Here is a 16541-nt window from a genome sequence, read left to right as displayed (position 1 = left end):
CAATCCAATGAGAAAGTGCCCTACCCCGAGCTGGATTAGCGAAACAGACAAAAAGCTGGGCACAAACGTAGATATCCTTGTTCCTATCCATATACGCGCATAAAGCGCTCACCTGACACAGGCGGGTTGTTCACTGGAAGCAAACTGAGGGGTGGGAAAGGGAACATCTTGACAGTCAGGTAAGACATGGCTATTAACTTGGGAACAAAGCTGGATTCGGAAGTAACATCACTTTGAAGTTGCCAGGCGCAAACTCCAAACAGGAAGGGTGTACTGATAGTGTTGAGATGTATGGAGATTCCCTACGTTCTTGGCCGACACCAAGGCCATGAGCAGGGCAGTTTTGAAGGAATGTCCTTTAGGTCCACAGACTCCAATGGTTCAAACGGAGGCTCACACAGAGCGTCCAGCACCAAAGCCAAGTCCAAGGTCAGTGCCATAGGCTTAGACACTGGTCTGAGCCGACGAACACCTTTCAGAAACCGGACCACCGGACCGGATGAGTCCCTGGGGTAGAGCCATCAAGCCCAGCATGACACGTCGAGATGGCTGCCATATAACACTTCAATGTGGAAAAAGAAAGGCCTTGCTCAAAAAGCTCTTGCAAGAACATCAACATTACCACCAAAGTGCTCTGAAAATGAGAAACGCCTTTTACCTAACACCAACCCTCAAACGTGCACCACTTATATATAAATACTACCCTCTCATAGAGGGTGCGTGCGTTGACTGTGTAGCTTTAATCACATTTCAGGGTAAACCCCTAGCCATCAAATTCAACCTCTCAGGGGAAATGTTTTTCTGAGAGTTTAATGACTCCAGAGAAATTGTAGTGGAGTAAATGGTCAGATGACTTCTTAAATCGAAAAAAGAATGTCTGACAGTTGTATATTATTCACTGACTCACTGGAGCAGGTACGATCAACTTTGTTGGGGGTGAAAGGGCCACAAGAAATCTGAACTGATCACGAGAGGTCGCAGTGGCTCGCGGGTTCTGTGTACCCACATCTATACCCACATATGCAGTCAGAGCCTTTTGGGGGTCCTAAGTGGGCAAAACCTTTTCGCCCCCGTCTCCTGAGGTGAGGTTGACAAAAAATATATATATGGGTACCCCCCCAGTCGGTAATTCAACAATGATTACTACAAGATTAGATAGCTGGCTAGACTAATTTTCCAATCTAAAAAATGTTTGCTGACATAAGCTAATGGAGTGACTGTTAGTGACAACAAGAGAAACTGCTGATACACAACCAAATTTCGATATTGAACCTGTGCGTTCTACTATTCTAACTCTAAGTAAGTTGAGACCCCGACTTAGCTTCAATAAAAACATTTATATACTCTGTGTGTGACACATATACCTCTCAAAAGTTTGGACACACCTACTCATTCAAGGGTTTTTATTTATTTGTACTATTTTCTACATTGTAGAATAATAGTGACGACATCACAACTATGAAATAACACACATGGAATCATGTATTAACCCAAAAAGTGTTAAACAAATCTAAATATATTTTAGATTCTTCAAAGTAGCCAAAGTAGTATTGATGACAGCTTTGCACACTTGGCATTCTCTCAACCAGCTTCATGAGGTAATCACCTGGAATTCATTTCAATTAACAGGTGTGCCTTGTTAAAAGTTAATTTGTGCAATTTCCTTTCTTCTTAATGCATTTGAGCCAATCAGCTGTGTTGTGACAAGGTAGGGTTGGTATACAGAAGATAGCCATATTTGGCAAAAGACCAAGTCCATATTATGGCAAGAACAGCTCAAATAAGCAAAGAGTAATGACAGTCCATCATTACTTTAAGACATGAGGATCAGTCACCCTGTAAAATGTTAAAGTTTCTTCAAGTGCAGTCGCAAAAACCATCAAGCGCTATGATGAATGTGGATCTCATGAGGACCGCCACAGGAAAGGAAGACCCAGATTTACCTCTGCTGCAGAAGATAAGTTTATTAGAGTCACCAGCCTCAGAAATTGCAGCACAATAAATGCTTCACAGAGTTCATGTAACAGACACATCTCAACATCAACTGTTCAGAGGAGACTGCGTGAATCAGGCCTTCATGGTCGAATTTCTGCACAGAAACCACTACTAAAGGACACCGATAAGAACACAAGCAATGACATTAGACAGGTGGAAATATGTCTTTTGGTCTGATGAGTCCAAATTTTAGATTTTTGTTCCAACCGCCATTTCTTTGTGAGACGCAGAGTAGGTGAACGGATTATCTCTGCATGTGTAGTTTCCACCATAAAACATGGAGGAGTGGTGGGGGTGCTTTGCTGGTGACACTGTCTGTGATTTATTTAGAATTCAAGGCACACTTAACCAGCATGGCTACCACAGCATTCTGCAGCAATACGCCATCCCATCTGGTTTGCGTTTAGTGGGACTATCATTTGTTTTTTTCAAAAGGACAATGACCAAGAAGGAGAGTGACGGAGTGCTGCATCAGATGACCTGGCCTCCACAATTACCCGAACCTCAAACCAACTGAGATGGTTTGGGATGAGTTGGACCGCAGAGTGAAGGAAAAGCAGTGCTCAGCAAATGTGGAACTACTTCAAGACTGTTGGAAAAGCATTCCACATGAAGCTGATTGAGAGAATGCAAAGAGTGTGCAAAGCTGTCATCAAGGCAAAGTGTGGCCAGAATCTAAAATATATTATGATTTCTTTAACACTGTTTTGGTTACTACATGATTCCATTTGTGATATCTCATAGTGTTGATGTCTTCACTATTATTCTACAATGTAGAAAATAGTAAAAATAAAGAAAAGTCTTGACTCAGTGGTTATGTCCAAACTTTTAACTGGTACTGTATACTGTATATTATTTTATTTTTTGGTTGGGGGAATTGATTGGCCGGTCTACAAAAGGGGGGCATGGCCCCGGCCCACCAGTTGCCCATCCCTATACTCGAGGAACCAAAGGAGACTTAGATCCCTGTAGTCTTATTGAAAACAGTCAGATGATGTGCTCAGTGCATTCCCTAAGCCACCCAGTGAGAAATAAAGAGCCCTGTAGCATCTTACTTCCTGTGGCACTGGTGTATCAGTTGGATGGATCCCATACAAACAATGGCAGGGCAAATTGACAAAGCTTGTTCTCATTGGATTTGCATGGCAATAAAATAAATGCGCTCTCTCATGTGACCGGGGACGATAGCATGGCAAACCAGTCCAATTAATAGGGGATAACATAGAGGAGCAGATGAAGTTACTTATATAACCCAGAGCCCTGTTTTGAGGCGATGACAAACCCCTGTGTTAAAAAAAATAATCTACGGTTAATTCCCTCACGAAAAAAAAGGAATCATCTGTCCACACACACACACACCAGATAATCTGACAGTGGCGGAGCAATGGACACAATGCTTTGTGCTGCTCACTGGGATGAGAGAAGAGATGGAGGATTTAAGAGCTATTCAGGCGTTGAAAAGATGAGGGTGCATTAGGGGAATCTGATGCCCTCAGAATGGACATTCTATCCCAGTGCTTAATACTGACCATAGGTTTACATACACACCAATAATCGAGGAGAGCTACTTTAGTACAGGATAATCACCATGGTTATCCACCATCACATGGAACAACAATTGGACATCATCACATCCTCCTTTTGAACACACAACGTCTCCTGACCTGGAAATCAAGGGACTGTAGTGTTCCGTTCAATTATGACTAGATGAAACTCATCTCCCACCAATGAAATGTATACAAATAAGTTTCATGCGATGCTCTCAACTCAGCCGTTCTCTCAAGCATGATGAACATGCATGTGTGGAAAAGCTTAACAGTGCTGGTATATCAGTTCAACAGAGGAGGGTGTAAGCAAATTGAGCTGGATAGACCATGTTCAGGGCAAGAGTGATCAAAGTGAGTGGAAGTGTGTGTGTGTGTGTGTGTGTGTGTGTGTGTGTGTGTGTGTGTGTGTGTGTGTGTGTGTGTGTGTGTGTGTGTGTGTGTGTGTGTGTGTGTGTGTGTGTGTGTGTGTGTGTGTGTGTGTGTGTGTGTGTGTGTGTGTGTGTGTGTGTGTGTGCGTGCGTGCGTGCAATGGTTGAAAAAGTACCCAGTTGTCATACTTGAGTGGAAGTAAAGATACCTTAATAGAAAATGACTCAAATATAAGTGAAGGTAATCCAATAAGAAGTTTAAAACTATTTGGTTTTAAAATATACTTAAGTAAGTATTAAAAGAAAATGTAATTGCAAAAATATACGTAGGTATCAAAAGTAAACATAAAAGTATAAATAATTTCAAATTGCTAATATTAAGCAAATCAGACGGCACAATTTTCTTGTTCTTTATTTATTTACGGATAGCCAGCGACACACTCCAACACTCAGACATAATTTACAAACAAAGCATTTGTGTTTAGTGAGTCCACCAGATCAGAGGCAGTATGTTCACTTGATAAGTGGTAAATTGGACCACTGTCCTGTCCTGTTAAGCATTCAAAATGTAACGAGTACTTTTAAGTGTCGGGGAAAATGTATGCAGTGAAAAGTACATTTATTTTCTTTAGGAATGTGGGGAAGTAAAAGTTGTCCGAAATATAAATAGTAAAGTACAGATACCTCAACAAAATACCACAAATTTCTTGTTAACAAACTATAGTTTTGGAAGGTCGGTTAGGACGTCTACTTTGTGCATGACACAAGTCATTTTTACAACAATTGTTTACAGACAGATTATTTCACTTATAATTTGCTGTATCACAATTCCAGTGGGTCAGAAGTTTACATACACTAAGTTGACTGTGATTTAAACAGCTTGGAAAATTCCAGAAAATGCTGTCATGGCTTTAGAAGCTTCTGATAGGCTAATTGACATAATTTGAATCAATTGGAGGTGTACATGTGGATGTATTTCAAGGCCTACCTTCAAACTTAGTGCTTCTTTGCTTGACATCATGGGAAAGTCAAAAGAAATCAGCCAAGGCCTAAGAAAAACAACTTGTAGACCTCCACAAGTCTGGGTCATCCTTGGGAGCAATTTGCAAACGCTTGAAGGTACCACGTTCTGTGGTCTGTATAAACAATAGTACGTATGTATAAACACCATGGGACCACGCAGCCGTCATACCACTCAGGAAGGAGATGCTTTCTGTCTCCTAGAGATTAATGTACTTTGGTGCGAAAAGTGCAAATCAATCCTAGAACGACAGCAAAGGACCTTGTGAAGATGCTGGAGGAAACCGGTACAAAAGCATCTATATCCACAGTAAAACGAGTCCTATATAGACATAATCACATTAGGCCGCTCAGCAAGGAAGAAGCCACTGCTCCAAAACCGCCATAAAAAAGCCAGACTACGGTTTGCAACTGCACATGGGGACAAAGATCGTACTTTTTGAAGAAATGTCCTCTCGTCTGATGAAACAAAAATAGAACTGTTTGGCCATAATGACCATTGTTCTGTTTGGAGGAAAAAGAGGGAGGCTTGCAAGCGGAAGAACACCATCCCAACCGTGATGCACAGGGGTAGCAGCATCATGTTGTGTGGGTGCTTTTCTGCAGGAGGGACTGGTGCACTTCACAAAATAGATGGCATCATGAGGAAAGAGAATTATGTGGATATATTGAAGCAACATCTCAAGACATCAGTCAGGAAGTTAAAACTTGATCACAAATGGGTCTTCCGAATGGACAATGACCCCCAAGCATACTTCCAAAGTTGTGGCAACATGGCTTAAGGACAACAAAGTCAAGGTATTGGAGTGGCCATCACAAAGCCCTGACCTAAATCCTATAGAAAATTTGTGGGCAGAACTGAAAAAGCGTGTGCAAGCAAGGAGGCCTATAAAACCTGACTCAGTTACACCAGCTCTGTCAGGAGCCAAAATTCACCCAATTTATTGTGGTAAACTTGTGGAAGGCTACCTGAAACGTTTGACCCAAACTATTTAAAGGCAATGCTACCAAATATTAATTGAGTGTATGTAAACTTCTGACCCACTGGGAATGTAATGAAAGAAATACAAGTTGAAATAAATCATTCTCTCTACTATTATTCTGACATTTCACATTCTTAAACTAAAGTGGTGATCCTAACTGACCTAAGACAGGGAATTTTTACTAGGATTAAATGTCATGAATTGTGAAATACTGAGTTTAAATGTATTTGTTTCAGGTGTATGTAAACCTCCGATTTCAACTGCAAGTAGTACTTTAAAGTATTTTCACTTTAGTACATTACACCACTGACTGTGTGTGTGTGTGTGTGTGTGTGTGTGTGTGTGTGTGTGTGTGTGTGTGTGTGTGCAGTTGACATTTTTAGAAGTGGGGTAAAACAAGTCTGTGTACCCCGTCCTTTCTCCCCTCGCTCCAGGCCAAATCCAGCCACTTGTCATGTTCCCTGGTCAGGGCCTCTTCAATTAAAAGATAACACACGCCCATTTTTTTCCCCCTGTACGTTTTTGCCAGTGAATGTTCTGAAAACAAATTGTGGACAATATGGCTCACCTCAAGAGTAGGCTACACACCGAGACATGCCAAATCAGTGAGATTGGACTTTAAGTGGGTGGATAAACTGGTGTGATGTAGAAAAGTCCACTGTTGTCTCTGTCACTTCATGAAGACATCCTTTCAATTCAATTCAAGGGGCTTTATTGGCATGTTAACATTGCCAAAGCAAATGAGGACACCCTCAATTACATTTAGATGGACAATTATAATCCCCCCCAAAATCTGTTTAGGTCAATGTTGGAAACTCATCACTACATATAGTACTTTACACTTGTCATCTGGGGTAATCTATCTGTAGAAAACTGGGTCTGTGCTTTTCCCTATTTGTTTTGTGTATACTTTTTGTCACATTGACAGTTTAGACAACAGAATGCCACACTATTCGCCCCACGGCTCATCTCTTTCTAGCTGAAGCTGCTTGAAACACACAATATTTATATTCCACATTTTTTAACAATAAACATGCCCAAGACTATATTGTAGACTGATGCCTTTTCTCTTGCTGATGCTCGTACCTTTAAAATGTGTCCACCACTTTGTTTTGAGGCGTACTACTAAAATGGGACAAACAGTAAAGTTCTGCAACTGATTACCTATCGCTCAGACAGATGTTACAGAGGGTAGAAACATCTGCTTGCTCTGCAGCCTTTTCCCCTCGCTTCTCAGAAGGGGCAGGGGAGACAAGCCATAGCCCCTTCAATTTATTCTACATAACAGCACTTTTTACACTGTAAACTGTCTGGTTTCGGTCAAAGGGCTCTGTACTGTAACAAATTGGGCTTGTTTTTGTGGTTGTCAATGTATTTTTAACACCCGTCATAAATGTACAAGGGGTAGAAGGAGCTGTGATGATGCTGTTCATGTGAGAGAGTTGGTCCATTGTTTCCCAGCGTAGAATGTCATTACATAATTGGTACCTTTTGAATATTTTAGCTTCTTTGTGATGGCATCCATAATTCATGTTAATGCAGGCGCAACAGGCTGGTGGTTACATATACAAGTCCTTATTTTCTTGTTTTTCTTCTCTCCCTCTTTTAAACACAATATTTTACTAAATAATAGTAAAAGATTTACAAAATACAATTACAATGTACCCTAAAACCTAATGTATCAAAATAAAATACAAAATACTTTTGCAAGTACAGTATATATTTTCAAAATACATTTGCAATTTTCCCCCTTAACCTCAAAAATATTCTCAGTAATGGTAGCAAAAATGTTTGATTTGCTATGACTGTGATCTGTGGTTGTTTATCTACTTTAGTTGAATGCACTGGATGTAAATTGCTCTGGATGCTAAATTACCTAAATGTAAAAATGACCAAGCTAAGCGTCAGTATAGAGACAAAGTAGAGTCGCAATTCAACGGCTCAGACACAAGAGGTATGTGGCAGGGTCTACAGTCAATCACGGATTACAAAAAGAAAACCAGCCCCATCGCGGACCAGGATGTCTTGCTCCTAGACAGACTAAACAACTTCTTCGCTCACTTTGAGGACAATACAGTGCCACTGACACGTCCCGCTACCAAAACCTGCAGACTCTCCTTCACTGTAGCCGACGTGAGTAAAACATTTAAACGTGTTAACCCTCGCAAGGCTGCAGGCCCAGACGGCATCCCCAGTCTGCTGTTCCCACATGCTTCAAGAGGGCCACCATTGTTCCTGTTCCCAAGAAAGCTAAGGTAACTGAACTAAACGACTACCGCCCCGTAGCACTCACTTCCGTCATCATGAAATGCTTTGAGAGACTAGTCAAGGACCATATCACCTCCACCCTACCTGACACCCTAGATCCACTCCAATTTGCTTACCGCCCCAATAGGTCCACAGACGACGCAATCGCATCCACACTGCACACGGCCCTAACCCATCTGGACAAAATACCTACGTGAGATTGCTTTTCATCGACTACAGCTCACCATTTAACACCACAGTACCCTCCAAACTCGTCATCAAGCTCGAGACCCTGGGTCTCGACCCCGCCCTGTGGAACTGGGTACTGGACTTCCTGACGGGCCGCCCCCAGGTGGTGAGGGTAGATAACAACATCTCCACCCTGCTGATCCTCAACACTGGGGCCCCACAAGGGTGCGTTCTGAGCCCTTTCCTGTGCTCCCTGTTCACCCACGACTGCGTGGCCATGCACGCCTCCAACTCAATCATCAAGTTTGCAGTTGACACTACAGTGGTAGGCTTGATTACCAACAACGACGAGACGGCCTACAGGGAGGTGGTGAGGGTCCTCGGAGTGTGGTGTCAGGAAAATAACCTCACACTCAATGTCAACAAAACAAAGGAGATGATCGTGGACTTCAGGAAACAACAGAGGGAGCACCCCCTATCCACATCGACGGTACAGTAGTGGAGAGGGTGGAAAGTTTTAAGTTCCTCGGCGTACACATCACCGACAAACTGAATTGGTCCACCCACACAGACAGCGTGGTGAAGAAGGCGTAGCAGTGCCTCTTCAACCTCAGGAGGCTGAAGAAATTCGGCTTGTCACCAAAAGCACTCACAAACTTTTACAGATTCACAATCGAGAGCATCCTGTCGAGCTGTATCAACGCCTGGTACGGCAGCTTCTCCACCCACAACCGTAAGGCTCTCTAGAGGGTTGTGAGGTCTGCACAACCATCACTACCTACACCACCCGATGTCACAGGAAGGTCATAAAGATCATCAAGGACAACAACCACCACTGCCTGTTCACCCCGTTATCATCCAGAAGGCGATGTCAGTACAGGTGCATCAAAGCAGGGTACGAGAGACTGAAAACAGCTTCTATCTCAAGGCCATCAGACTGTTAAACAGCCACCACTAACATTGAGTGGCTGCTGCCATACATGTAAAAAATGTATCACTAGCCACTTTAAACAATGCCACTTAATATAATGTTTACATATCCTACATTACTCATCTCATATGTATATACTGTACTCGATACCATCTACTGCATCTTGCCTATGCCGTTCTGTACCATCACTCATTCATATATCTTTATGTACATATTCTTCATCCCTTTACACTTGTTTGCATAAGGTAGCTGTTGTGAAATTATTAGGTTAGATTACTCGTTGGTTATTATTGCATTGTCGGAACTAGAAGCACAAGCATTTTGCTACACTCGCATTAACATCTGCTAACCATGTGTATGTGACCAATAAAATTTGATTTGATTTGAAATTACCACTTTCAAAGCATGCTGGGTATTATTGTTCTAATGAGCTCCATCCCCAAATAAGTACACATTTGAATGACTAGAGATGGGCAAAGACATTTTGATTTATATCTTATAAAATACCATAAAGAAATTATAAAAATAAAATACAAATTTTATTTTTTAAATTAGTTTTTAAAATACATTTTTAAAATACAGAAAATATATTTAAAGTAGGCATAAAAATGTATAAAAATAGACTATTTAAGTAAAATATCCTCTGCAATTGTAAATGGAACAAATACATGTGTGAACACCGTTTTTTTCAATTTCAGCTTATTTTAGAAATAGACCATATATATATTTTTTTTATCAGGACTGCTGAAAAGTATTTAGAAAATACAAAATACAGTCCTCTAGTGTATATTGTTACAAAATAAACTGAACTGTAGTTCAAGCCAGTGAATTAAAAATGGCAAAATACTCAAGTTATTTAAATACGTATTTCAAATACATGTAGCATAATACTCCCCATCTCTGATTAGTATGACCCCACACCTTCTCCAAGATGAGCTCCCTTCATCCCCCGATTCACGATCGGCTCTTTTCATCTCCATCTCCTCTCAACCAAGTAATATTACATAAGATCATAATGCAACTACCGCTCCATTGCCTGATTAACCACCTTCTCTCCCCTTCCCTGAATGGAACCGAGAGTTTAAACTTATTAGTCCATCAGAGCCAAGGCCCACAGCAATGTCAGGATGTCTACTGTGCATGTCAGGAGTCCATCGTGTCAACTATCTTTGCAGGGCTTTACACATTAGTGTAATAATGATATTATTTGCAAAGGGGGAGGTTGCTGGGGAAATGGTGACTTAGTGTGTCTGTACCCACGTCAGATCCAAGGTTGGGACTGGGACCAGGTGGACTTTGTTTGTTGGGGCTTTAGATTCCCAGAGAGTTAGCTCTAAGCGACCGCATCATTCTAGATTGACCTTAATCTGTTTACTGAAGTCCCACTGCTAAATGATAGACTCACCCCTGTTTCTCTGCATCCCTTGCCCCTCCCTCATGCAGACCAGACCAACACAACCATGACTTAGTCTCGCTGCACTGGTCCAATCGCTGCTCAGTGCCGTCTGAGTAGAGCGCTCTCCTTTTAAATCCCCCTCTCTGTGGTGAATCAGCACTCGCAGCGCAGCCCTCCGGTGATACAGCAGGTGGTAGAGGAGTCTACTGAAACAGCCTACAGTAGGTACTCACACCTTCTCTCTCTTCCTTTTCCCCCACTCTCTCCCCCTCCTCAAATATTACGTCTCGTCCCCATCACCCGTTCCCCTGGGTCGACTCTCGACTTTGTGTGTGTCTTTCGTTGTCCCTGCATCCTCTAACGTAGCTCAACTTTGCACTTTGCTTGTTTGGCTGACAGTGTGGCGAATGCGGTTCACGGTGCAGTCAGTTTCACTTGAAGCGGCTCTTGCGCTTTCAATCACCTTGCCTAGTGATTGTAATGCACATTGAAGAACGAACACATGGGCAGAGATTGTTTGGGACATGCTAAACAAAGTACGATTGGTGCATGTGACTTGTGAAATGCATTGGAAAGTTAATGGTGCATGGCAAAAGGACCTAGGCTTTTAGCCTTCTGAGCTGGTTGACTGACTCTCATGACGGACTTTACATGGTGATATTAACATTTAAGCTGATAAAACCGTCACTTTCATTTTTGCTGGGTTGACAACAGCCCCATTTATGTCAGTCATTTTTCTCTTCCCCGTGTGAGTGGAGACGTGGTACATAAATCATTAGACCAGGGATTAAATGTTGTTCTCAGAATTATTCTGACACATCCCTATGTCTTAAGATGTTTGGAATTGGAAGCATGACTTTGCATACAAAATGTCAACAAACAAGACCAATAGATCACAACTGCTAGTTGTCTTACTCATTGATGTTGCGATACAGGGGTAATGAGGATAGATAGTTAAACTTCAACCATATATAGATATTTAGTTATTTCTGGCTCTGTCTTGACTACGAAAACAAAAAGGGGAACTACAGGCACTCAAATCTCTTAAACGGCCTTCCTTTATTCTCTGTAAAATCTTGGCACTAATAAAAAAAAATACATTTTAAGAAGTTTATGGAGATTTCTTAGCTTTTTTTTTTACAACCATTTCAAACATTTTTATGTAAATGGAATGTTATACAAGGGTCCAGAAATAGTTGTTTTTTGCAATTTCACTTGTTTTTGAGAATTTTAACCACAACCAGCAATATATTTTCTCATCGTCGTTGTGCGTTATGGGGGCTCTGAAAAAACATGAACAAAGGCTCCAAAAACACACAAATACACCTCACTCAAAAAAGCTCTCAATATAGTGATGCAGGTCTTTCTTTACATGTTGTTCACATTAAATTGTGTCATTCCAAAGATTTTCCGCAACGTTATATCAATTTTGTTCGACGCAAGCCGTTACCAGCTGTCCATTCTCAGAGTAACCTGCTGCTACAGGTAACTGCCAAAATAAAGGAAACACCAACATGAAGTATCTTAAAACGTTGGGCCACCATGAGCTCATGGTGGCATTGGGCTACCATGAGCTACCAGAACAGCTTCAATGTGCCTTGGCATCGATTCTACAAATGTCTGGAACTTCCTGTGTGGATGCGCCTGCTTTTCATATACTTTGTATCCCTCATTTACTCAAGTGTTTCCTTTATTTTGGCAGTAACCTGTAGACTGGACAGAGAGGTATCACTCGAGTCGCAACTAAATTGGATATAACGTCGCGGATAAGGTTTGTAATGACACAATTTCATGTGTACAACATCTAAAGACCTGCATCCCTATACTGAGAGTGTTTCCGTTTCTAAAATGACTTATTTGGGTGTTTTTGGAGCATTTGTTCATGTCTTTTCAGAGCCTCTGTTTATGAGGAAATTAATCGCTGGTTAGGGTAAGTTCTTGAAAAACAAGTGAAAGCAACAACAACAAAAAGTGTCTGGACCCCTCATTCACTCAATTGTTTCCACAGCAGATGATGAACCTCTGTTGTAAGAGATCACTTAAGTGCTGCTATGCATACGTGAATAACTATGACGTTCAGGATGTTTCATAGATATGTTCTCTCATCCTTCACACAGGCCTCCTCTGTGTGACCATGTGAGTTGATATTTTCTATTCTCTCTTAGAAGACGATACCTAAACCATCTGGATTTTGGATATCATAATACAAATCATCTTCCACTGTGAGAAAGGTCCTTGTTTAGAACTTTCGCTTTGACACCATGGGCTGTACCCGAGCCTTAGATTAGGTTTCGTTATCTGCACTGATAATTGGTGAGGTGAGGGAGACTTTATCAGACCCTACTGATCATTAAAAGAAGAATTGACATGGTGAAATCTCACCCTGCCTCCACTTCAGTGACAATGTCCTCGGACAACTCTATAGCTCATGTATGGATGGAATGACACCTTCAGAAGCCTCCCTGGAACCTAAGCTGGTTATTGTCTCAGCTAAAAGGAGTTGCTATGAATATCCAGTGTCCTACTCTTTATGGGTTTCTGAATGCTGTGGAGTATCACCAGAGCTTTATTTGGGAACCAGATGTTTGTTGACTGTGATATATGTTTTGGTGGACAGTTCATCTTTAGTTGCCTCAGTGGAACACGTTTTTGACACAAACTTCAGCACACCTGATACCATCAACTGTAATCGTTTGTCTGGTGAATAGTATTTGGATTAAAGAAAAAAACAACAACTCAAAGCTAGAGGCAGCTGGTCATTTGATGTGTGTGTGATCATCGTGTGATCAGGCCTCGTGAGTGGCACAGCGGTCTAAGGCACTGCATTGCAATGCTACAGACACTGGTTCGTTCTCAGGCTGTGTCACAACCGGCCGTATTCGGGATTTCCATAGGGCGGTGCACAATTGGCCCAGCATCATCTGGGTTTAGGGGAGGGTTTGGCCGGGGTAGGCTGTTATTTTAAATAAGAATTTGTTCATAACCTTTATTTAACTAGGCAAGTCAGTTAAAACCTCTCTGGGATATGTGGGACGCTAGCGTTCCACCTGGCCAAAAGCCAGGGAAAATGCAGAGTGCCAAATTCAAATAAATTACTATGAAAATCAAACTTTCATTAAATCACACTTCAAGATAGCAAATTAAAGCTACACTTGTTGTGAATCCAGCCAACATGTCAGATTTCAAAAAGGCTTTTCGGCGAAAGAAAATGAAGCTATTATCTGAGGATAGCACCTCCGTAAACAAAAGAGCGAAAGCATATTTCAACCCTGCAGGCGCGACACAAAACGCAGAAATAAAAAATATAATTTGTAACTTACCTTTGACGAGCTTCTTTTGTTGGCACTCCAATATGTCCCATAAACATCACAAATGGTCCTTTTGTTCGATTAATTCCGTCAATATATATCCAAAATGTCCATTTATTTGGCGCGTTTGATCCAGAAAAACACCGGTTCCAACTTGAGCAACATGACTACAAAATATCTCAAAAGTTACCTGGAAACTTTGCCAAAACATTTCAAACTACTTTTGTAATACAACTTTAGGTATTTTTTTACGTAAATAATCGATACAATTGAAGACGGGATGATCTGTGTTCAATACAGGAAGAAAACAAACTGAAGCATGCTTTCTGGTCACGCGCCTCTATCTAACAGTACACTTCAAGTGACCTTCATTCAATATGGCCGTACTTCTTCATTACACAAAGGAATAACCTAAACCAATATCTAAAGACTGTTGACATCCAGTGGAAGCGATAGGAACTGCAAGAAGGTCCCTTAGAAATCTGGATTCCAAATGAAATCCCATTGAAAAGAGAGTGATCTCAAAGAAGAAGAAAAAACTGAATGGTTTGTCCTCTGGGTTTCGCCTGCTGAATAAGTTCTGTTCTACTCACAGACATGATTCAAACAGTTTTAGAAACTTCAGAGTGTTTTCCATCCAATACTAATAATATGCATATCTTACCTTCTGGGGATGAGTAGCAGGCAGTTGAATTTGGGCATGCATTTCATCCGGACGTGAAAATACTGCCCCGTCACCAAGAAGTTAAATAAAATCATGCAAAACAACACAGTTGTATGTTATTAACTTCAACATTTACTGTCCCTGTCATGGCACTAGAGGTCAACCGATTATGATTTTTCAATGCCGATACCGATACCGATTTATTGGAGGACCAAAAACAAGCCGATACCGATTAATCGGCTGATTTCTTTAATTTATTTGTAATAATGACAATTACAACAATACTGAATGAACACTTATTTTAACTTAATATAATACATCAATAAATCAATTTAGCCTCAAATAAATAATCAAACATGTTCAATTTGGTTAAAATAATGCAAAAACAAAGTGTTGGAGAAGAAAGTAAAAGTGCAATATGTGCCATGTAAGAAAGCTAACGTTTAAGTTCCTTGTTCAGAACATGAGAACATATGAAAGCTGGTGGTTCCTTTTAACATGAGTCTTCAATATTCCCAGGTAAGAAGTTTTAGGTTGTAGTTATTATAGGAATTATAGGACTATTTCTCTCTATACCATTTGTATTTCAAATACCTTTGACTATTGGATGTTCTTATAGGCACTTTAGTATTGCCAGTGTAACAGTATAGCTTCCGCCCCTCTCCTCGCCCCTACCTGGGCTCGAGCCAGGAACACATCGACAACAGCCACCCTCGAAGCAGCGTTACCCATGCAGAGCAAGGGGAATACCTACTCCAAGTCTCAGAGCGAGTGACATTTGAAACGCTATTAGTGTGCACCCCGCTAACTAGCTAGCCATTTCACATCTGTTACACCAGCCTAATCTCGGAAGTTGATGGGCTTGAAGTCATAAACAGCGCAATGCTTGAAGCACAGCAAAGAGCTGCTGGCAAAACGCACGAAAGTGCTGTTTGAATGAATGCTTACGAGCCTGCTGGTGCCTACCATCGCTCAGTCAGACTGCTCTATCAAATCATAGACTTAATTATAACATAATAACACACAGAAATACGAGCCTTACGTCATTAATATGGTAGAATCTGGAAACTATCATCTCGAAAACAAGACGTTTATTCTTTCAGTGAAATACGGAACCGTTCCGTATTTTATCTAATGGGTGGCATCCATAAGTCTAAATATTCCTGTTACATTGCACAACCTTCAATTTTATGTCATAATTACGTAAAATTCTGGCAAATTAGGTGGCCCAAACTGTTGCATATACCCTGACTCTGCATGCAATGAACGCAAGAGAAGTGACACGATTTCACCTGGTTAATATTGCCTGCTAACCTGGATTTATTTTAGCTAAATATGCAGGTTTAAAAATATATACTTCTGTGTATTGATTTTAAGAAAGGCATTGATGTTTATGGTTAGGTACACATTGGAGCAAGGACAGTCCTTTTTCGCAAATACGCACCGCATCGATTATATGCAACGCAGGACATGCTAGATAAACTAGTAATATCATCAACCATGTGTAGTTAACAAGTGATTATGATTGATTGGTTGATTGTTTTTTTATAAGATAAGTTTAATGCTAGCTAGCAACTTACCTTGGCTTAATGCATTCGCGTAACAGGCAGGCTCCTCGTGGAGTGCAATGAGAGGCAGCTGGTTAGAGCGTTGGACTAGTTAACTGTAAGTTTGCAAGATTGAATCCCCGAGCTGACAAGGTAAAAATCTGTCGTTCTGCCCCTGAACAAGGCAGTTAACCCACCGTTCCATGGCCGTCATTGAAAATAAGAATGTGTTCTGAACTGACTTGCCTAGTTAAATAAAGGTGTAAATAAATATTTAATAAAAACATTTTTAAATTGGCCAAATCGGTGTCCAAAAATACAGATTTCCGATTGTTATGAAAACTTG

General features: G+C 41.0%; 1 protein-coding gene across 3 annotated transcripts in view; it reads left to right on the top strand.

The window, feature by feature from the left end:
- The window catches only part of LOC118944082 (uncharacterized protein C14orf132-like), a 37013-nt gene that overhangs the window by 14003 nt on the left and 6469 nt on the right, over nt 1-16541 (top strand). The window contains exon 1 of one of the 3 annotated variants that reach the window (XR_005039386.2): nt 10777-10897. The exons of 1 other annotated variant lie outside the window; for it this stretch is intronic. The gene's annotated coding sequence lies outside the window, so the exon portion shown is untranslated. Of the gene's footprint in view, nt 1-10776; nt 10902-16541 lie in introns of those variants that run through there. One more of the 3 variants, XR_016491300.1, reaches the window with a different exon arrangement.

This window comes from Oncorhynchus mykiss, chromosome 24 (genome assembly GCF_057628025.1).
Source record: "Oncorhynchus mykiss isolate SJ-2025 chromosome 24, ASM5762802v1, whole genome shotgun sequence".
Taxonomy (NCBI): Eukaryota; Metazoa; Chordata; class Actinopteri; order Salmoniformes; family Salmonidae; genus Oncorhynchus; species Oncorhynchus mykiss.
Note: the sequence above shows the minus strand (reverse complement) of the source record. Positions and strands in the feature narration are given on the sequence as shown.